Source organism: Heterodontus francisci, chromosome 28, assembly GCF_036365525.1.
Source record: "Heterodontus francisci isolate sHetFra1 chromosome 28, sHetFra1.hap1, whole genome shotgun sequence".
Lineage (NCBI taxonomy): Eukaryota > Metazoa > Chordata > Chondrichthyes > Heterodontiformes > Heterodontidae > Heterodontus > Heterodontus francisci.
The window spans coordinates 27,789,405-27,811,597 of record NC_090398.1 but is presented as its reverse complement, the minus strand read 5'-3'; the positions used below and the strand labels follow the sequence as shown (position 1 = coordinate 27,811,597).

Below are 22,193 nucleotides of genomic sequence, written 5' to 3'. Positions count from 1 at the left end.
ACAGTGTCAGTTTGTCCACGGTGCTGAGAAAATAGGCTCATTTCTGCCGCAAACACGGGTTGTTTTCCTGTAGCCCAGGCGGATGGACCGGGGATCTGTGGAAAGGAACAAAATCAAACAGAAATATTTGTCCCTTAAATTTCACTTTGATGGTTAAAAGACAAGTGTACATTACATTACCTCACACCGCCTACATCCTTCTCATTTTCTGCCCTGCTGTAGTTAGATCTCCTGGTGAATGACGGAGTGATGAGAAAGGTCCACAGCTGGAAGTAAACAGGGATTGTAGACTGAGGAACAACAGCAGGTGAACCAGCGCAGGATTGTGAGAGCACCAACCAGAGAGAACCCTTCCCATTCAAAGAGCTGTCATAGATCGACTGGGGAGAAAGGTAAGAGAAAGTCCCATTTACTCTGAGAGACACTGGTCCTGTGGACAGTACACAAAGGTGACAGGGTGAGGCAGGAAATGGTGAGAATGAGACTGGGAGTGTCTGACCACCGAGAACAATTAACCAGAATGAGGCCGTGCAGTGGAATGTGAAGTGAGATCAGTTTCTGTCTCAAAACACACAAAACCCAGAAGCAGCTTCATAACAACACAGAGGTCCAAGTCAACTTTGTGTTCAATTTTGAGTAAAGGGATTTGATCTGAGGGGTGACTCCAGTCTGCGTCAGAGCCCAGCAGATGGACAGTTGTCTGTTTATTAGGTGGGGCTGAAATCACACCAAGTGTTAAAATGTCTCAGATTTGGGGACAAATCAAATGGGAGATTTGAAGTGAAAAGTAATTCCTGTCAATTCACTGAACACGATGCAGAGATGAACCTCAAAGATCCCAAACCAATAAAAACACAGAATATAGTCTGAAATGGGGATGAGTCATCATATTAGAAATAAAGCAGAAAATGCTGGAAATACTCAGTGGATCAGTCAGTTTCTGTGGAGAGAGGAAAGTGAGGTTAATGTTTCAGATCCTGATCCTGTTCTCAGGAATCGTCATCAACCTGAACCATTAACCTCACCGTCCTCTCCCCACAGACTGTCTGATCCACTGAGGATTTCCAGTATCTCTGAGGTGCAGAGAGATCTGGGTGTCCTGGTGCGTGAATCGCAAAATGTTAGAATGCAGGTTCAGCAAGTAATTAGGAAATCTAATAGAATGTTATTGTTTATTGTGAGGGGAATTGTATATGAAATTAGGGAGGTTTTGCTTCAGTTATACTGGCTATTGGTGAGACCACATCTGGAGTATTATAAAAGCAAAATACTGCGGATGCTGGAAATCTGAAATAAAAACCAGAAATGCTGGAACCACTCAGCAGGTCTGGCAGCATCTGTGGAAAGAGAAGCAGAGTTAACGTTTTGGGTCAGTGACCCTTCTTCGGAACGAGCAAATATTAGAAATGTCAAAGGTAAAAAGCAAGTGAGCCGGGGGTGGGGCAAGAGATAACAAAGGAGAAGGCGTAGATTGGACAAGGCCACATAGCTGACCAAGAGGTCATGGAGCAAAGGCAAACAATATGTTAATGGTTTGTTGAAAGACAAAGCATTAGTATAGATAGGGTGTTAACGGACTGAAGATTAAGCAGCAGCAAGTACAAATATGAAAAAAAACAGTGGGTAAGCAAACTGAACAAACTACAATGAAATGAAATAAACAAAAGAAAAAAAATTGTAAAAAGCGTAAAAAAAGAAAAAGAAAAAATAACTAAAAATAAAAGTAAAATGAAAGGTCCATCATGCTCTGAAATTATTGAACTCAATGTTCAGTCCGGCAGGCTGTAGTGTGCCGAATCGGTAAATGAGATGCTGTTCCTCGAGCTTGCGTTGATGTTCACTGGAACACTGCAGCAATCCCAGGACAGAGATGTGAGTATGAGAGCAGTGGGGAGTGTTGAAATGGCAAGCAACCGGAAGCTCAGGGTCCTGCTTGCGGACTGAGCGGAGGTGTTCTGCAAAGCGATCACCCAGTCTGCGTTTGGACTCCCCAATGTACAGGAGACCACATTGTGAGCAGCGAATACAGTATACTACATTGAAAGAAGTACAAGCAAATCGCTGCTTCACCTGAAAGGAGTGTTTGGGGCCTGGGATAGTGAGGAAAGAGGAGGTAAATGGGAAGGTATTACACCTCCTGCGATTGCAGGGGAAGGTGCCATGGGACGGGGACGAGGTGGTGGGGGTAATGGCGGAGTGGACCAGGGTGTCGCGGAAGGAACGATCCCTTCAGAATGCTGACAGGGGAAGGGAGGGAAAGATGCGTTTGGTAGTGGCATCACGCTGGAGGTGTCGGAAATGGCAGAGGATGATCCTTTGGATATGGAGGCTGATGGGGTGGAAAGTGAGGACAAGGGGAACCCTGTCACGGTTCTGGGAGGGAGGGGAAGGGGTAAAGGTGGAGGTGTGGAAAATGGGCCGGACACGGTTGAGGGCCCTGTCAACCACAGTGGGGGGAATCCTCGGTTGAGGAAAAAGGAGGTCATATCAGAAGCTCCGTCATGGAAGGTAGCATCATCAGAGCAGATGGAGAAACTGGGAGAATGGAATGGAGTCCTTACAGTAGGCAAGGTGTGAAGAAGTGTAGTCGAGGTAGCTGTGAGAGTTTGTGGGCTTATAATGGATATTAGTAGGCAACCTATCCTCAGAGATGGAGACAGAAAAGTCGAGGAAGGGAAGTGTCAGAGATGGACCATGTGAGAGAAGGGTGGAAATTGGAAGCAAAGTTGATAAAGTTTTCCAGTTCAGGGCGGGAGCAGGAAACGGCACCGATACAGACATCAATGTACCGGAAAAAGAGTTGGGGGAGGGGGCTTGAATAGGACTGGAACAAAGAATAAAAACAAGAAATGCTGGAACCACTCAGCAGGTCGGTTCCGAAGAAGGGTCACTGACCCGAAACATTAACTCTGCTTCTCTTTCCACAGACGCTGCCAAACCTGCTGAGTGGTTCCAGCATTTCTTGTTTTTATTACAGATTTCCAGCATCTGCAGTATTTTGCTTTTATTTTACTGGAACAAAGAATGTTCGACATATCCCACAAAAAGACAATCATAACTAGGACCCATGCGGGTACCCATAGCAGCACCTTTTACTTGAAGGAAATGAGCAGAGTTGAAGGAGAAGTTGTTCAATGTGAGAACAAGTTCAGCCAGACAGAGGAGGGTGGTGGTGGATGGGGACTGGTTGTGCCTCTGTTCCAGGAAGAAGCGGAGAGCCCTCAAACCATCCTGGTGGGGGATGGAGGTGTCGAGAGATTGGACGTCCATAGTGAAGAGGAGGCGTTTGGGACCAGGAAACTGGAAATTGTCAAAATGACGTAGGGCGTCAGAAGAGTCACGGATGTAGGTGGGAAGAGACTGGACCAGCGGGGAAAAGATAGAGTTAAGATAGGAAGAAATAAGTTCAGTGAGGCAGGAGCAGGCTGGAGTATTATGTACATTATTGGTCTCCTTATTTAAGGAAGGATGTAAATGCATTGGAAGCAGTTCAGAGAAGGTTTACTGGATTAATAGCTGGAATGGGTGAGTTGTCTTTTGAGGAAAGGTTGGACAGGCTAGGCTTGTATCTGCTGAAGTTCAGAAGAGTAAGAGGCAACTTGATTGAAACATATAAGATTCTGAAGGGTCAGGACAGGGTGGATGTGGAAAGGATGTTTCCTCTTGTGGGAGAATCTAGGACTAAGATTCACTGTTTAAAAATAAGGGGTCGCCCATTTAAGACAGAGATGAGGAGAATTATTTCTCTGAGGGTCATGAGTTTTTGGAACTCTCTTCCTCAAAAGGCAGTGGAAGCAAGACTTTGAATATTTTTAAGGCAGAGGTCGATATTCTTGATAAGCAAGGAGGTGAAAGGTTATCGGGGTAGGTGGAATGTGGAGTTAGAATCAGATCAGCCCCTTGATCTTGTTGAATGGTGGAGCAGGCTCGAGGGCTCTTGGGTAATTTGTATGTCCATGTAGTTATCAATGACATAGGACTAGGAAAGAGCTTCTACATAGAGAGTATGAGGAGGTAGGCACTAACTTAAAAAGCAGAACCTCAAAGGTAATAATTTCTAGACTATTAATCGAGCCACGTAAGATAAATAAGATTGGAGAGTTAAAATAAAAACAAGAAATGCTGGAAATACTCAGCAGGTCTGGAGCATATGTGGAGAGCAAAGCAAAGTTAATGTTTCAGGTCAGTGATCCTTCATCAGAACTGGCAAATATTAGAAATGTAATAGGTTTTAAGCAAGTAAATCGGGGGTGGGGGAAGAGCTAACCAAAAAGAAAGTGTTGATAGAACAAGGTCACCGAGAATAACTGACCAGAAGGTCATGGAGCAAAGGCAAACAGTATGTTAATGGTGTGGTGAAAGACAAAGCATTAGTACAGAGAGGGTGTTTATTGACAGAAAAATGAACAGCCCTGGCCCAAAGCACAAACATGAAAAAAAACAGTGGGTTGGCACAGTAGAAACATAAAGTAAACAATCCTAAACAAAGAAAAAGAAGAAAAATAACTAAAAATAAATAGGGGGGCCATCATGCTCTGAAATTATTGAATTCAATGTTTAGTCCGGCAGGCTGTAGTGTGCCTAATCGGTAAATGAGATGCTGCTCCTCGAGCTTGCGTTGATGTTCACTGGAACACTGCAGCAATCCCAGGACAGAGATGTGAGCATGAGAGCAGTGGGGTGTGCTGAAATGGCAAGCAACCAGAATCTCAGGGTCCTGCTTTCGGACTGAGCGGAGATGTTCCGCAAAGCGGTCACCCAGTCTGTGTTTGGTCTCTCCAATGTAGAGGAGACCACATTGTGAGCAGCAAATATAGTATACTAAATTGAAAGAAGTACAAGTAAATCACTGCTTCACCTGAAAGGAGTGTTTGGGGCCTTGGATAGTGAGGAAAGAGGAGGTAAAAGGGCAGGTATTACACCTCCTGCGATTGCAGGGGAAGGTGCTGTGGGAAGGGGACAAAGTGGTTGGGGTAATGAAGGAGCGGACCATGGTGTCACGGGGGGAAAAATCCCTTCGGAATGCTGTCAGGGAAGGGAAGGGAAGATGCGTTTGGTAGTGGCATCACGCTGGACGTGATGGAAATGGCGGAGGATGATCCTTTGGATGTGGAGGCTGGTGGGGTGGAAAGTGAGGACAAGAGGAACCCTGTCGCAGGGAGGGAGGGGAATGGGTGAGGATAGAGGTGCGGGAAATGGACCGGACATGTTTGAGGGCCCTGACAACCACAGTGGGGGGTAATCCTCGGTTGAGCAAAAAGGAAAACATATCAGAAACGCTGTCGAGGAAGGTTGCATCATCAGAGCAGATGCGTCGAAGACAGAGAGACTGGGCGACTGGAATAGAGTCCTTACAGGAGGCAGGGTGTGAGGAAGTGTAGTCGAGGTAGGTGTGGGAGTCGGTGGGCTTATAATGAATATTAGTAGATAACCTATACCCAGAGATGGAACAGAGAAGTCGAGGAAGGGAAGGGAAGTGTCGGAGATGGACCATGTAAAAGTGAGAGTTAGGTGGAAATTGGAAGCAAAGCTCATTTTAAAGTTTTCCAGTTTGGGGCGGGAGCAGGAAATGCCACCTATACAGTCATCAATGTACCGGAAAAAGTCGGGGGAGGGGCCTGAGTAGGACTGGAACAAGGAATGTTTGATATATCCCACAAAAAACAGGCATAACTAGGACCCATGTGGGTACCCATAGCGACACCTTTTACTTGAAGGAAGTGAGTGGAGTTGAAGGAGAAGTTGTTCAATGTGAGAACAAGTTTAGCCAGGCAGAGGATGGTAGTGGTGGATGGGGACTAGTTGGGCCTCTTCAGGAAGAAGCGGAGAGCCCTCAAACCATCCTGCTGGGGGATGGAGGTGTAGAGAGATTGGATGTCCATAGTAAAGAGGAGGTGGTTAGGGCCAGGAAACTGGAAATTGTCAAAATGCCGTATGTGTCAGAAGAGTCACGGATGTAGATGGGAAGAGACTGGACCAGAGGAGAAAAGATAGAGTCAAGATAGGAAGAAATAAGTTCAGTGGGGCAGGAGCAGGCTGACACAATGGGTCTGCTGGGACAGTCCTGTTTGTGGATTTTGGGAAGGAGGTAGAAGCAGGCTGTCCGGGGTTGTGGGATGAGGAGGTTGGAAGCTGCAGAGGGAAGATCTTCGGAGGTGATGAGGTCAGTGACGGTCCTGTGGACAATAGCTTGATGTTCGATGGTGGGATCATGGTCCAGGGGAAGTAGGAAGAAGTGTCTGAGAGTAGGCGCTAAGCCTCTACAAGGTAGAGATTGGTACGCCAGACAACAGCACCACCCTTATCTGCAGATTTTATGACAATGTTGGGATTAGACCTGAGAGAACGGAGTGCAGCAAGTTCAAAGGGAGACAGGTTAGAGTGAGTGAAGGGAGGGTGAAGGGTGGGCAGAGAAATTGAGATGGCTGATATCTCGCCGACAGTTTTCAATGAAAAGATCAAGAGCAGGTAAGAGGCCAGAGGGAGGGTTCCAGGTGGTGGGTGAATGATGGAGGTGGGTGAATAGGTCTACTGGTCAGTGGGAGGACTCCTGGTCAAAGAAGTGAGCCCGGAGGCGAACGAAGAAAATTACAGCACAGGAACAGGCCCTTCGGCCCTCCAAGCCTGCGCCGATCCAGATCCTCTATCTAAACCTGTCGCCTATTTTCTAAGGGTCTGTATCTCTTTGCTTCCTGCCCATTCATGTATCTGTCTAGATACATCTTAAAAGACGCTATCGTGCCCGCGTCTACCACCTCCACTGGCAACGCGTTCCAGGCACCCACCACCCTCTGCGTAAAGAACTTTCCACGCATATCCCCCCTAAACTTTTCCCCTCTCACTTTGAACTCGTGACCCCTAGTAATTGAATCCCCCACTCTGGGAAAAAGCTTCTTGCTATCCACCCTGTCTATACCTCTCATGATTTTGTACACCTCAATCGGGTCCCCCGTCAACCTCCGTCTTTCTGATGAAAATAATCCTAATCTACTCAACCTCTCTTCATAGCTAGCGCCCTCCATACCAGGCAACATCCTGGTGAAGGCGACAGAAGAAGAGCTCAACGACGTGCCGAGAGCGAAATTCATTGAGGTGGCGACGTACGGGGATAAAACCCAGTCCTTTGCTGAGTACAGAACGTTCCGCATCAGAGAGGGGAAGGTCAGAGGGTATAGTGAATGCACGGCAAGGGATCAGATCAGAAAGGTTGGGGTCAGAGGGAAGTGAAGGGGAAGAAGGATCTGGGGGGGGGCATTTGTCCCCATCAGCTACCGGAGCTTGCCTTCCTTAATATTTAAAAGGAAGAGGTTTTTTGTTAATGCTTCGGCTAAGACGAAGGATGAGATGAAAATGCAAAGTAGAACAGCTTTGAGTTAAGGTGAGGCGGTGCTTCTGGAGAGAGAGGTTCAGTGTGTACATGTGGCGGCACATAGCACTGAGTGTGGATCTCAGGATGTGGCGAGAACAGCAGTCTGAGGAACGTTGTATTTCTCGGAGCTACCTGTAATCCTGGGTGGATTCAAAACATTCGATCCTGGGTGGATGAAACTTCAGTTGGAATCCACATGGAATAAGTCAGAGCCGGAGACAGTCACTGAGGAAGGAGATGTGGCTGTGAAAATGAGTTTTGGTCGACACTTTATCAAACACCAGGAGGGAAATGGAAAGCAATGAAGGTGAACAAGGTAAAAGAGACAAACAAAAATCCCGTCAGAGCGAAGAGCAGAACTTCTTCAAGGTGGGCATTCCTGGAGAAGTGGCAGTGAATTAAACACTAAAATAAAAGCAAAATACTGCAGATGTTGTAAATCTGAAATAAAAACAAGAAATGCTGGAAATCTTCAGCATGTCTGGCAGCATCTGTGGAGAGAGAGAAGCAGAGTTAATGTTTCAGGTCAGTGATCCTGTATTTTATTTTGTTTGTTTTAGTCCAGCAGCTGTTGGTGTTGACTCTCCATGTTCCCATTGACATTTCCTCCACAACATCCAACTTTGTTTTCAACTTTCTTTTGGAATTCCAGATTCTTTCACAGCCTCCTCTGTCGCGCAGGCGCAGTCAGAGCCCGACGACGACAGCGACGCAAGTGTAGCCTTGCCACTGCGCAGGCGCACAGGAAAGCCTTTCTTCCGGGTTTTCTCCGCGGCTGGTCTGTGAGTGACGGTGAGGAAGAGTTAGAACATTGTATAGTATTAATACCGAGTAAAATAGCATCAATATAGAGAGATAGAGTATTAATATAGTAATAATACAGTGATATAGTATTAATACAGTGTTAATAGAGGGTTTGTTCCGAATGTTTTGGCATTGAATTCAGTTTGTTCGCAGCAAGTTAAACAGTTACTGCAAACAATTCGAGGGTTAGATGGACCCAGTGTGATCAGACAGTGTGTAACCCGGGGAGGATGGACCCAGTGAGATCAGACAGTGTGTAACCCGGGGAGGATGGACCCAGTGAGATCAGACAGTGTGTAACCCGGGGAGGATGGACCCAGTGTGATCAGACAGTGTGTAACCCGGGGTGATGGACCCAGTGAGATCAGACAGTGTGTAACCCGGGGAGGATGGACCCAGTGTGATCAGACAGTGTGTAACCCGGGGAGGATGGACCCAGTGAGATCAGACAGTGTGTAACCCGGGGAGGATGGACCCAGTGAGATCAGACAGTGTGTAACCCGGGGAGGATGGACCCAGTGTGATCAGACAGTGTGTAACCCGGGGAGGATGGACCCAGTGAGATCAGACAGTGTGTAACCCGGGGAGGATGGACCCAGTGTGATCAGACAGTGTGTAACCCGGGGAGGATGGACCCAGTGAGATCAGACAGTGTGTAACCCGGGGAGGATGGACCCAGTGAGATCAGACAGTGTGTAACCCGGGGAGGATGGACCCAGTGTGATCAGACAGTGTGTAACCCGGGGAGGATGGACCCAGTGAGATCAGACAGTGTTTTAACTTTGGGGAAACTTCTAGAAACAGTAATTCGGGACAAAGTTAATCGATGGACAAATTTGGGTTAATTACAGGAAAAAAACAGGCTGAATTCGTTCAGATAAAATCATGTTTAACTGACTTGCTGGAGTTGTTGAAGTGGAAACTGAGATGGTTCATGAGGGATCATAGGAAATAGGAGCAGGAGTAGGCCATTCGGCCCGTCGAGTCTATTCTGCCATTGAAATGGATCATGGCTGATCATCTACCTCTCTGCCATTTTCCCCATTATCCCCATTTACCTTGCTGTTAGTATTCAGAAATCTATCGATTTGTGTATTGAACATGTTCAATGACTGAGCTTCCACAGCCTGCTGGAGTAGAGAAGTCCATAGATTCACCACCCTCTGAGTAAAGAAATTCCTCCTCATCTCAGTCTTAAATAGCCAGCCCCTTATTCTGAAACTGTATCCCCTTGTTCTAGACTCACCAGCCAGGGGAAACATCCTATCCACATCTACCCTGCCACGTCCCGTAAGAATTTTGTCATTTTCAATGCGATCACCTCTCATTCTTCGAAGCTCGAGAGAATACAGGCCCAGTTTCTGCAATCTTTCCTCGTCAGACAATCCCACTGTCCCAGAGATTAGTCTGGTGAATCCCCATTGCACTCCCTCTATGGCAAGTATATCCTTACATGAGGAGACCAAAATTGTACACAATACTCCAGGTGCATTCTCACCAAGGGTTTATACAAGTGAATCAATACATCTTTACTCCTGTACTCAAATCCACTTGCAATGAAGGCCAATGTACCATTTGTCTCAGTCGCTTGCAGCACCTGCATACTAGCTTTTAGTGACTTGTGAACAAGGGCACCCAGGTCTCTTTGGACATCAACATTTCCCAACCTTTCACCATTTAAGAAATGCTCTGCAATTGATCCCCATATCCAAATCATTTATGTAGATTATATAGAGGGTAATTCTGTTGATGTAGTCTACATCGACTTCCAAAAGGCCATTGATACAGTGCCACACAACAGACTTGTGAGCAAAGTTATATCTTGTGGAATAAATCGATACAGAATTGGCTGAGTGACAGTTGTAGTTAATGGATATAAAAACAAGAAATGCTGGAAATACTCCGCAGGTCTGGCAGCATCTGTGGAGAGAGAAGCAGAGTTAACGTTTCAGTTAACATTCTGAAGAAAGGCTACTGACCTGAAACGTTAACTCTGCTTCTCTCTCCGCAGATGCTGCCAGACCTGTGGTGTATTTCCACAACTTTCTGCTTTTATTTCAGAATTCCAGCATCTGCAGTATTTTGCTTTTATTTTAGTGTTTAATGGATGTTTTTGTCGTGGAGTTCCACAGGAGTCAGTGTCGGGACCCTTGATCTTCCTGATGTCTATTAATGATTTACACCTTGGTGTACAGGGCACAATTTCAAAATTTGCGAATGATGGAAAACTTGGAAGCATTGTGAACTGTGAGGAGGATAGTGTAGAGCTTCAACAGGACATAAGCTGGTGGAATGGGGCACAAGTAACAGATGAAGTTCAATGTGGAGAAAAGTGAAGTGGTTCGTTTTAGCAGGAAGAAAATGGCGAGAGAATATAAAATAAAAAGTACAACTCTAAAGGCGGTGCAGGAACAGAGGTACCCAGGTGTCCATGTGCTTATGTTATTGAAGGTGGCAGGATAGGTTGAGAATGAGTAATAAAGCAAACAGAATGCTTGGCTTTATGAATAGGGGAAGAGAGTACAAGAGCAAGGAGGTTATGTTGAACTTGTATAATATACTAGTTTGGCCTCAACTGGTTTATTGCTTCAGGTTCTGGGCGCTGCATTACAGGAAAGATGTGAATACGTTGGAGAGAGTGCAGAAAAGATTCATGAGAATGGTTCCGGGGATGAGGAACTTCATTTACATGGGAGCAGGAGTAGGCCATTCAGCCCAACGAGCCTGCCCCGCCATTCAATACGATCATGGCTGATCACCCATTTTAATGCCTTTTTCCCACACTATCCTGATATTCCTTTCTGTCATTGGTATTTAGAAATCTGTCAATCTCAGCTTTAAACATACTCAATGAACGAGCATCTACATCCCTCTGGGTTAGAGAATTCCAAAGGTTCACAACTCTCTGAGTAAAGAAATTTCTCCTCATCTCTGTCCTAAGTGGCTTCCCCCTTATTTTAAAATTGTGTCCCCTGGTTCTAGACTCCCCAACCAGGGGAAACATTTTAGCTGCATCTACCATGTCTATCCCTTTAAGTATTTTGTAGGTTTCAATGAGATCACCTCTCATTCTTCAAATCTCGAGAGAATACAGGCCCAGTTTCCCCACTTTCTCTTCATAGGACTGTTCTGCCATCCCAGGGAACAAGTCTGGTGAACCTTCATTGCACTCCCTGTATGGCAATAATATCCTTCCTAAGGTAAGGAGACCAAAACTGCACACAGTACTCCAGGTGTGGTCTAACCAAGGTTCGATACAATTGAAGCAAGATTGCACTACTCCTGTACTCAAATCCTCTTGCGATAAAGACTAATATACCATTAGCCTTCTTACTTGCTTGCTGCACCTGCATGTTAGCTTTCAGTGACTGATTGACCAGGGCACCCAGGTCCCTTTGTACATCTACATTTTCTAATCTCATACTATTTAAGAAATACTCTGTACATCTTTTCCTCCTACCAAAGTGGATAACCTCACATTTTTCCACATTATATTCCATCTGCCACGTTCTTGCCCATTCACTAAGTCTGTCCACATTCCCTTGAAGCTGCTTTGCATTTTTATCATAACACACATTCCCACCTAGTTTTGTGTCATCCACAAACTTGAAAATATTACATTTGATCCCGACATCCAAATCTTTGATATATTTTGTGAACAACTGGGGCCCAAGTACTGATCCTCGTGCTACCCCACTAGTCACAGCCCGCCAACGCGAGAATGGCGCGTTTATTCCCACTCTCTATTTTCTGCCTGTTAACCAATCCTTAATCTATGCCAGTATATTACCTCCTATCCCATGTGCTTTAATTTTGCTAACCAACCTCCTGAGGGGGAATTCATCAAAAGCCTTCTGAAAATTCTGCAAATATTACGTCCACCGACTCCCCTTTATCAATTCTGTTAGTAACAGCCTCATAAAACTTCAGCAGATCCGTCAAACATGGTTTCCCTTTCATAAATCCATATTGACTATGCCCAATCAGATCATTGCCTATGTACTGTCATACCTTTTAATGAATTTTCCCAATCCACCTTATCGAATTTGTCCCTCATGCCTTCTTAATTTCCATTGTCAATTTAAACCCTGGCTTCAGATTCAAATACCTCACTTTCAAACATAATGTAAAATTCTAGCATATTATGGTCGCTCATCCCTAAAGGTTCTTTTACTACAAGATTATTAATTAGCCCTTTCTCATTGCATAATATTAGATCTAAAATAGCCTGTTCTCTCATCAGTTCCTCAACATACTGCTCTAGAAAACCATCCCAAACGTGCTCCAGGACCTCGTCCTCCACAGCATTAGTGCTCATTAGGTTTACCCAGTCTATGTGCAGATTGAAGTCACCCATGATTACTGTATTACCCATACCATATGCTTCTCTAATCTCCTGATTAATACCTTACCCCACACTACCGCTACTGTTTGGCCTGTCAACAACTCCTACCAATATTTGCTGTACCTTGCTGTTTCTTAGCTCCACCCAAACAGATTCCACATTTGTTCTTCCGATCTGAGATCCTCACTTACTAATGTACTAATCCCATCCCTGATTATCAGCGCAACACCACCTCCTTTTCCTTTTTGCCTGTTATTCCTAAAAGTTGAATATCTTTGAATATTCAGTTCCAATCTTGGTCACCCTGTAATCACATTTCCGTTATGGTGATTATTGCCTCTATTTGGGCCTTTAAATCATCTATCTTGTTGTGATTGCTGCATGCATTCAAGTAGAGTGCCCTTAAGCTTGTCTTCTTGACATTATTCTGCATTCTAAGCAAAGTTGACGCTTGCCTTTGTTTTGCCTGCCTTCTGATGTCACTTGCTATTTTTCTACCTCCTGTTACCAGCTTTACTTCCTTCCTACGAAGAGGGATTGGAGAAGTTGGGACTGTTTTCTTTGGAGAACAGAAGGCTGAAAGGAGATTTGATAGAGGTATTCCGAATCGTGAGAGGTCTGGGCAGAGTTGATGGGGAGAAACTGTTCCCACTCCTGAAAGAATCAAGAACGAGAGGGCACAGACCTAAGGTAATTGGCAAAAATAAACAATGGTGACACGAGGGAAAACTTTTTCATGCAGCAAGTGGTTATGATCTGGAATGCACTGCCAGAGAGTGCGATGGAGGCAGGTTCAATTGAAACATTCAAAAGGGAATTATATAGTTATCTGAAAAGGAAGAATGTGCAGGGTTATGGCGAGAAGGCAGGGGAATGACACAAAATGAATTGTTTACTCGGAGAGCCAGTGCAAATGTGATGGGCTGAATCCTTCAGTGCTGGACTAATTCTGTGGTTATTGGGCAAAGGCAGTTTGTATAGAGTGAAGTCACAGATCAGCCATGATCATATTGCATGGCAGAAAGGGCTCTCGAGCTGGAATGGCCGACTGTAGGTGAGATCAGGGAGGGAGATTGTGATATACTTGAACTAATTAGCATTGAAAGGGAGGAGGTTTTAATGGGCTTAAAAGTGGATAAATCGCCAGGCCCAGATGAGATGTATCCCAGGCTGTTATGTGAGGCAAGGGAGGAGATAGCAGAGGCTCTGACACAAATTTTAAAATCCAATCTGGCCACAGGAGAAGTGCCAGAGGACTGGAGGACAGTGAATGTGGTACCATTATTCAAGAAGGGTAGTAGGGATAAGCCAGGTAGTTACAGGTCAGTGAGTCTAACTTCAGTGGTAGGGACACTATTGGAAAAAATTCTGAGGGACAGGATTAATCTCCACTTGAAGAGGCAGGGATTAATCAAGGATAGTCAGCATGGCTTTGCCAGGGGAAGATCATGTCTAACAAATTTGATTGAATTTTTCGAGGAGGTGACTACATGTGTCAATGAGGGTAAAGCAGTTGATGTAGTCTACATGGACTTCAGTAAGGCTTTTGATAAAGTCCCACATGGGAGATTGGTCAAGAAGGTAAGAGCCCATGGGATCCAGAGCAAGTTGGCAAATTGGATCCAAAATTGGCTTAGTGGCAGGAGGCAGAGGGTTGTGGTTGAGGGTTGTTTTTGCGAATGGAAGCCTGTGACCAGTGGTGTACCACAGGGATCGGTGCTGGGACCCTTGCTGTTTGTAGTGTACGTTAATGATTTAGACATGAATATAGGAGGTGTGATCAGTAAGTTTGCAGATTACACGAAAATTGGCGGTGTCGTAAATAGTGAGGAGGAAAGCATTAGATTACAGGACGCGATAGATGGGTTGGTAAGATGGGCGGAGCAGTGGCAAATGGAATTTAATCCTGAGAAGTGTGAGGTGATGCATTTTGGGAGGAATAACAAGTCAAGGTAACATACAATGAATGGTAGGACTCTAGGAGGTATAGAGGGTCAGAGGGACCTTGGTGTACTTGTCCATAGATCACTGAAGGCAGCAGCACAGGTAGATAAGGTAGTTAGGAAGGCATATGGGATACTTGCCTTTATTAGCGGAGGCATGGAACATAAGAGCAGGGAGGTTATGATGGAGCTGTATAAAACGCTAGTTAGGCCACAGCTGGAGTACTGTTTACAGTTCTGGGCACCACACAATAGGAAGGATGTGATTGCACTGGAGAGGGTAAAGAGGAGATTCACCAGGATGTTGCCTTGGCTGGAGCATTTCATCTATGAAGGGAGACTGAAAAGGCTAGGGTTGTTTTCCTTAGAGCAGAGAAGGCTGAGGGGGGACATGATTGAGGTGTAGAAAATTATGAGGAGCATTGATGGGGTAGATAGGAAGAAACTTTCTCCCTTGGCCGAGGGATCAATAACCAGGGGGGCAGGAGGTTTAGAGGGGATTTGAGGAAAAATGTTTCCACCCAGAGGGTGGTTGGAATCTGGAACACACTGCCTGAAGGGTGGGTAGAGGCAGGAACCCTCTCAACATTGAAGAAGTATTCAGATGAGCACTTGAAATGCCATAGCATACAAGGCTACGGGCCAAGTGCTGGAAAATGGGATTAGAATAGGTAGGCTTGATGGCCGGCATGGACACAGTGGGCCGAAGGGCCTGTTTCTGTCTATGACTCTAATGCTGTTCCTATGAGTTCCAGATACCCTGGGTATAGTTTCTTGACTAATATTTGCTGAGTTTGGAGCAGAGATTGTAGTGAATGAGGAACAATTTTATTCCACAGGAACGTTCCGAGGAGCGGACAGTATAGACAGTGACATATGGCTGGAAGAGATTAAAGAGATAGGGAGGATATCAGGCAAGAAGGATTTGTAATCGGCAGGGAAAAATCTTCAAACCAATTTACTGGCAGATTGGGAGCCAGCGGGTCTTGGCACAAAGGCAATGAACAGGTATGAGGGACTTTATCCAGGTCAGTCATTGCAATGTGACACTGAGAATCATTTCCAAAATTGGCTCAGTGACAGGAAACAAAGGGTAATGGTCGACGGATGTTTTTGTGAGTGCGAAGCAGTTTCCAGTAGCATTCCGCAGGGCTCAGTGTTGGTCACTTGCTGTTTGTGGTACATATTAGTGATTTGCACTTTAATGTGGGAGGCATGATTGGGAAAATTGCAGGTGACAGAAAAATTGGCCATGTAGTTGATAGTGAAGAGGATAGCTGTAGACTCCAGAATGATATCAATGGTTTGGTTGAGTGGGCAGAAAAGTGGCAAATGGAATTCAATCCGGAGAAGTGTGAGGTAATGCATTTGGGGAAGACACATAAAACAAGGAAGGATATTGAAAGGGGTAGAAGAAGTGAGAGACCTTGGAGTGCATGTCCACAGGTCCCTGAAGGTGGCAGGACAGGTAGACTGGTGAAGAGGGCACATGGAATGATTTCCTATATTGGCTGAGGTATAAAATACAAACGCAGGGATGTAATGCTGGAACTGTATAAAACGCTGGTTAGGCCACAGCTGGAATATTGCGTACAGTTTTGGTCACATTACAGGAAGGACATAATTGCTCTGAAGAGAGTACAGAGGAGATTTACAAGAATGTTGCCAGGGCTTGTAAGTTGCAGCTATGAGGAAAGATTGGATAGGGTAGGGTCGTTTTCCTGAGAACAGAGTGACTTAATTGTGCTGTACAAAATTATGAGGGGCCTAGATAGAGTAGACAGGAAGGACCTGTTTCCCCTGGTGGAGAGGTCAATTACCAGGGGGCTCAGATTTAATGTGATTGGTAGAAGGATTAGAGGGGACATGAGGAAAAACTTTTTCACCCAGAGGGTGGTGGGTATCTGGAATTCACTGCCCGGATCAGTGGTGGAGGCAGAAACCCTCAACTCATTTAAAAGGTACCTGGACCTGCACATGAAGTGCTGCTGTCACCCACAAGGCTGTGGAGCAGGTGCTGGAAGGTGGGATTAGATTGGAGGCTAGTTTTTTTTCAGCCAGTGCAGTCATGATGGGCTGAATAGCTTCTTTCTGTGCCTTACCCTTTCTCTGGTTCTGTGGTTTTATGGGAGAATTAGGATTGTAGGAGGTGAGGGAAGAATGAAAACTTCGGAAGTTAGGACCATAATAGGTAGACAAACCTGGAAGGAGTAACACGGAGACAGAGGAAAGGGAATTAGACATGGGGGAGTCAGGAGAAATATAATTTTAAGTAAGAAATTAATTTTCAAATTCCTTGAGATTCTAAATTGAATCATCCGTCAGATTTTTAAAAATGAAATTAAATTATAAATTTACAGTCACACAAATAATAAGGAATTAGTCAATGTTACAGTTGTTTCACTTATTTATGACACACATTTGCTGATTCAGTTGCAGTAAGTGAGACTTGGAGTATAATATTCATGGGGGTGAACATCCTGATCAAGGCTGATCAATAAACTGAAGACTGTCTGATGAATTTTATAATCATTGCTCTATTGCTAATAAATTACAATGATTGGTTGACGGTGCATTTTATTCTGGTGTTTGATTCCAACAATCGCGACCTTTGTCCCTTGCGATCTGTGCCCTTTTATAGTCCAATAATAATCAGACTTTGTGCTGAACAATGAAATTGGAAACATCCTTTTTCTGTGGCGTTTTCTGAACCACAGATCACAGAATCGTTACAGTGCCGAACGAGGCCATTCGGCCCATCGTGCCTGCAGCAGCTCTCTCAACGAACAATTCACCTGATACCGTCCCCATGCCTTCTACCTGTAACCCTGCACATTCTTCCTATTCAAATAACAGTCTAGTTCTGGTTTGAATGCCTTGATTGAATCATCTTCCACCACACTCTCAGATAGAAGAGTTGAGGGAGAATTTAGTCATTGTTACCATACATAGAATCCATGACATTGGATAAAAGCTCAGTAATTCAGTTCGAATTTGACTGAGACCGTGTGGGATTCAGATTCTCCTTGCTCCAAACAACAGGGCGTGTTGTGTTGTGATGAAAAGTCTGAAGGTCGTGTTTATGACTGGAATGTGGGATTAATCTTTAACTAGGGTGTGTGCAGAACACACAACTCTAACCCACCAGGCATTCTGCAACCAGAATCCAGAGACACAGCACAAGGTAAGGACCCTGAATTTACTGAACACAATTATAGACTTTTTATGTACCCGAATGGACTCCTCGCCTTTTCTCTGCGTAGTTGTTCAATGTTATTGATAAGTTGTAATATCCATAATGGATCGAGTTACAAAGAATTGTTTTATTCGGAAATTAACTTACTGGAAACAGTACCATTTAACAAAATAAAACTGCCAAATATAGTCTCGCTCGCTAAAATTCTACTGTTGTAAATAATGTTTAAATATATTTCTAGTGTTTGAACAGTGTAAGTCTATAATTGTGCAAAGATGGGAGGCAGGTCAGAAGATTGGACAGAATATTAAAAAAAAGCAAAGTATGACTAAAAGATTGATAAGGAAGGTAAAATTAACATACGAGAGAAAACTAGCTGGAAATATAAAGAAAAATTGTAAGAGCTTCTATAGATATTAAAGATTTAACAAAGTGAGTGTTGGTCCTATCGAAAGTGAGTCTGGGGAACTAATAATGGATAGTAAGGAAATGGCAGATGAACTGAACAGGTATTTTGCATTGGTCTTCACTATTGATGATACAAGTAACATTCCAGAATTAGTTATGTTAGGAAATAGAAGGGAGGGAGGAACTTAAGAAAATTACAATCACCAGGGAAGTGATACTGAACAAATTGTTGGAGCTGCAGGCTGACAAGTTCCTGGGTCCTGATGGACTTCATCCTAGGATGATAAAAGAAGTGGCTAGTGAGATAGTTGATGTGTTAGTTTTAATTTTCCCAAATTCCTTAGGTTCGGGGAAGGTTCTGTTAGATTGGAAAATAGTGAATGCAACTCCTTTATTCAAAAAGGGAGGGAGACAGAAAGCAGGACACTACAGGCCAGTTAGCATAACATCTGTCTTCGAGAAAATGTTAGAAGCTATTATCAAAGATGTTATAGCAGGGCACTGAGAAAAATTCAAGGTAATCAGGCAGAGTCAACATGGTTTTGTGAGAGGGAAATCATGTTTAACCAATTTATTGGAGTTCTTTGAGGGAGTAATGTGTGCTGTGGATGAAGGGGAACCGGTGGATGTACCGTACTTCGATTTCCAGAAGACATTTGATAAGGTGCCACTTCACAGGTTATTGCAGAAAATAAAAACTCATGGTGTTAGGGGCCAACAAATTGGCATGGATAGAAGATTGGTTAGCTGACAGGAAACAGAGAGTAGGCATAAATGGGTAATTTTCTGGTCGGTAAGAAGTAACGGGTAGTGTGCCGCAGGAATCAGTGCTGGGGCCTCAACTTTTTACAATTTATATAAATGACTTAGATGAAGGGACCAAAGATATTGTTGCTAAATTTGCTGATGAAACAAAGATAGGTAGGAAAGTAAGTTGTGACGAGGTCATAAGGAGGCTACAGACGGATATAGATAGTTTAAATGAGTGGGCAAAGACCTGGCAAATGGAGTACAATGTGGAAAAATGTGAAATTGTCCATTTTGGCAGGAAGAATTAAAAAAACAAGCACATTATCTAAATGGTGAGAGGATGCAGAGGGATCTGGGTGTCCTAGTGCATGAATCACTAAAGGTTAGTATGCAGATAAAGCAGGAAATTAGGAAAGCAAATAGAATGTTATTGTTTATAATGAGGGGAATTGAATACAAAAGTAGGGAGGTTGTGCGTCAGTTATACAGGGCATTGGTGAGACCACATCTGGAATACTGTGTACAGTACTGGTCTCCTTATTTAAGGAAGGATGTAAATGCGTTGGAGGCAGTACAGAGAAGGTTTACTGGACTGATATCTGGAATGGGCAGACTGTCTTATGAGGAAAGATTGGACAGCCTATGCTTGTACCCGCTGGAAATTAGAAGAGGAAGAGTCGACTTGATTGAATCATATAAGATCCTGAGAGGTCTTGACCGGGTGGATGTGGAAAGGATGTTTAGGATGTTTCCTCTTGTGGGAGAATCGAGAACTAGTGGGTCACTGTTTAAAAATAAGGTGTTGCCCATTTAAGACAGAGATGAGAATTTTTTTCTCTGAGGGTCGTGAATCTTTGGAACTCTCTTCCTCAAAAGGCGGTGGAAGCAGAGTCTTTGAATATTTTTAAGGCAGAGGTAGGTGGATTCTTGATAAGCAAAGGGGTGGAAGATTATCGGGGGTAGGTGGAAATGTGGAGTTGCAGTTTAGCCATGAACATATTGGATGGCGGAGCAGGCTCGAACGGTCGAGTGGCCTACTCCTGCTCCTAATACACGTTCGTAAACGGTAATGACCGCAAAGCTAGAGTTCGGGACTCTTCAACATAATCCCTAACTATCACTGAAATTTAAAGTTTCCAGCCCTGAGTTTGGGGGAGGGGGTATGGGGTGGTGGGAGTGGAGAGGTTGATGGTTATGGGGTTGCGGTTGGGGGTATTCTTTTATCCGTATTGAGTTCAGGATTCTTCGGTCCCAAAGTGAGTGAAATGCTGCCTTGTTAAAGGGGAGTCGCGATCAGCACTTCTCCAGAATTTAACTCTTGCATTTGTGAATAAGTCTGAAGATTTCAGGTACAATATGAACTGAACACCCATAAACAGGTTATTGTTGGGTCAATGCTGACATTTGATGGCACTATTGATGAGTCCATCTATCACTTTGCTGACCATTGTGAGGTGGCTGATAGGTGATAAGTTTAGACTTTGTGGATAAGATGCTGCTGGTCAATGTTTTATATTGTCCAATATGTCAGTGTCAGATGCTTTGGAATTGCTTGGCTCAGACAGCTTGTTATGGTGCTCAGCTCTTCAGCTGCTACTGGTGGAATGTAGTCACAACCCGGAGTATTCACTGTGTTCCACCATTTCAGCATCATCTTAATATCAAGTACAGTGAACTGAATTGGAGGGACAGTGACTCTGTAAGTGTAGCAATCTCTTACAATTCTCTTTTAAACTCATGTGTTGTTGCCCCTTTATTTCAGGATAAGCATGTTCATGGATCCACAGAATCAGGGCTAGTTCCTTGGCTTGCAGGAATTGAAGAACTGGGCAGGAAGACGACAGATTATGTGGGAAAGATTATAAACAGCAGCAGGTTTCATGGCGAGCATTTAAATTGAATTGATGACACAGAAATTATTCAGGCAAGGGAACCGGATTTCCCTTCTGAACAACAAACAGAAAGAACTGGGAGAAATGCAGTCACTGTTACCACGGTTAAAAGATCAGTAATTTCAGTGCTATTTAACATTATTAGGACAGTGTTGTACAGGGCGGGGAATGTAGGGACGATGGATCAAAACAATCGAGTCATGTGATAAGTAAAAGAGATATGTAAGCTTAAAGAAAGAAATATTGAAGAGGAACATTAGCCAATTTCTAGTCCAGTATTGTAGGTACCATTTTCCCAAACAGGTAACTGCATTCAGTGATGATATAAGATAGACTGTAAGTTACAGAGGATCATGCATGGACTTGGTGTTACGCTGGAGTTCTTTAAATAGCTTTGATGTATCCTTTACAATGGATGGGAAGTCAAGCATGCAGCAAGATGGAGAGGGAAGCAGGGACAGTGATCAGACTTGGGAAAGGGAATCAGATAAAGAGCTGGAGAGCAAACGTATACAGGGGCAGAATCAGTAACAGTGTAAGAGGAAAGGAAGACAAAGTGGGGAATTAAGATTGTTGTAGGTGGGGGTGTGTAGGTAAAATCAGGGGTGAGAAACAGAATAGGTGGGGAATCAGACAGCAAACACTGGAGAGAGCAACAAGGAGAAGGAGGAAATGGAATCAAACACAGAGGACCTGGGAACCATATTATAAAGTTTTATTATTTATCAAATGTAAATTTGAGTATTGCTGAAAATAGAGACATATTGTTGAAGCTTTTCATCTTGCACTCATTGCATTCGTCAGGATTATCTGCAAGAATACCTATGTAAGGGGAAGCGAGTGCTGGTTGCTTGGCAACTGAACTCTGTTTGGTCGAGCCATTGCCATGGAGGATGCACCAGTTTACAGTGACAAACAGTAAACTGCCAGGCGTTGTTTGAAAGTTAAACCAAACAGCTTGACACTGGTCAAGGCATTGCCCTGAGGAATTAGAATTAGAATATTACAGCGCAGTACAGGCCCTTCGGCCCTCGATGTTGCGCCGATCATCTGACCTACACTATTCCATTTACATCCATATGTCTATCCAATGACCACTTAAATGCCCTTAAAGTTGGCGAGTCTACTACTGTTGCAGGCAGGGCGTTCCACGCCCCTACTACTCTCTGCGTAAAGAAACTACCTCTGACATCTGTCCTATATCTTTCACCCCTCAACTTAAAGCTATGTCCCCTCGTGTTTGCCATCCTCATCCGAGGAAAAAGACTCTCACTATCCACCCTATCTAACCCTCTGATTATCTTGTATGTCTCTATTAAGTCACCTCTCCTCCTCCTTCTCTCTAACGAAAACAACCCCAAGTCCCTCAGCCTTTCCTCGTAAGACCTTCCTTCCATACCAGGCAACATCCTAGTAAATCTCCTCTGCACCCTTTCCAAAGCTTCGACATCCTTCCTATAATGCGGTGACCAGAACTCCACGCAAT

The 22,193-nt window shown here is 44.2% G+C and overlaps 1 protein-coding gene across 13 annotated transcripts in view; it reads left to right on the top strand.

Moving 5' to 3' along the window:
- The first annotated feature begins 8,103 nt into the window (after positions 1-8,103).
- The window catches only part of LOC137385157 (NACHT, LRR and PYD domains-containing protein 12-like), a 98,489-nt gene continuing 84,399 nt past the window's right edge, over positions 8,104-22,193 (top strand). For 8 of the 13 annotated variants that reach the window (XM_068060115.1, XM_068060113.1, XM_068060110.1 and 5 more), the window contains exons 1-2: positions 8,129-8,161; positions 13,030-13,208. The gene's annotated coding sequence lies outside the window, so the exon portion shown is untranslated. Of the gene's footprint in view, positions 8,162-11,321; positions 11,374-13,029; positions 13,209-15,369; positions 15,470-17,503; positions 17,646-22,193 lie in introns of those variants that run through there. The other 5 variants (XM_068060104.1, XM_068060105.1, XM_068060103.1 and 2 more) reach the window with 4 other exon arrangements.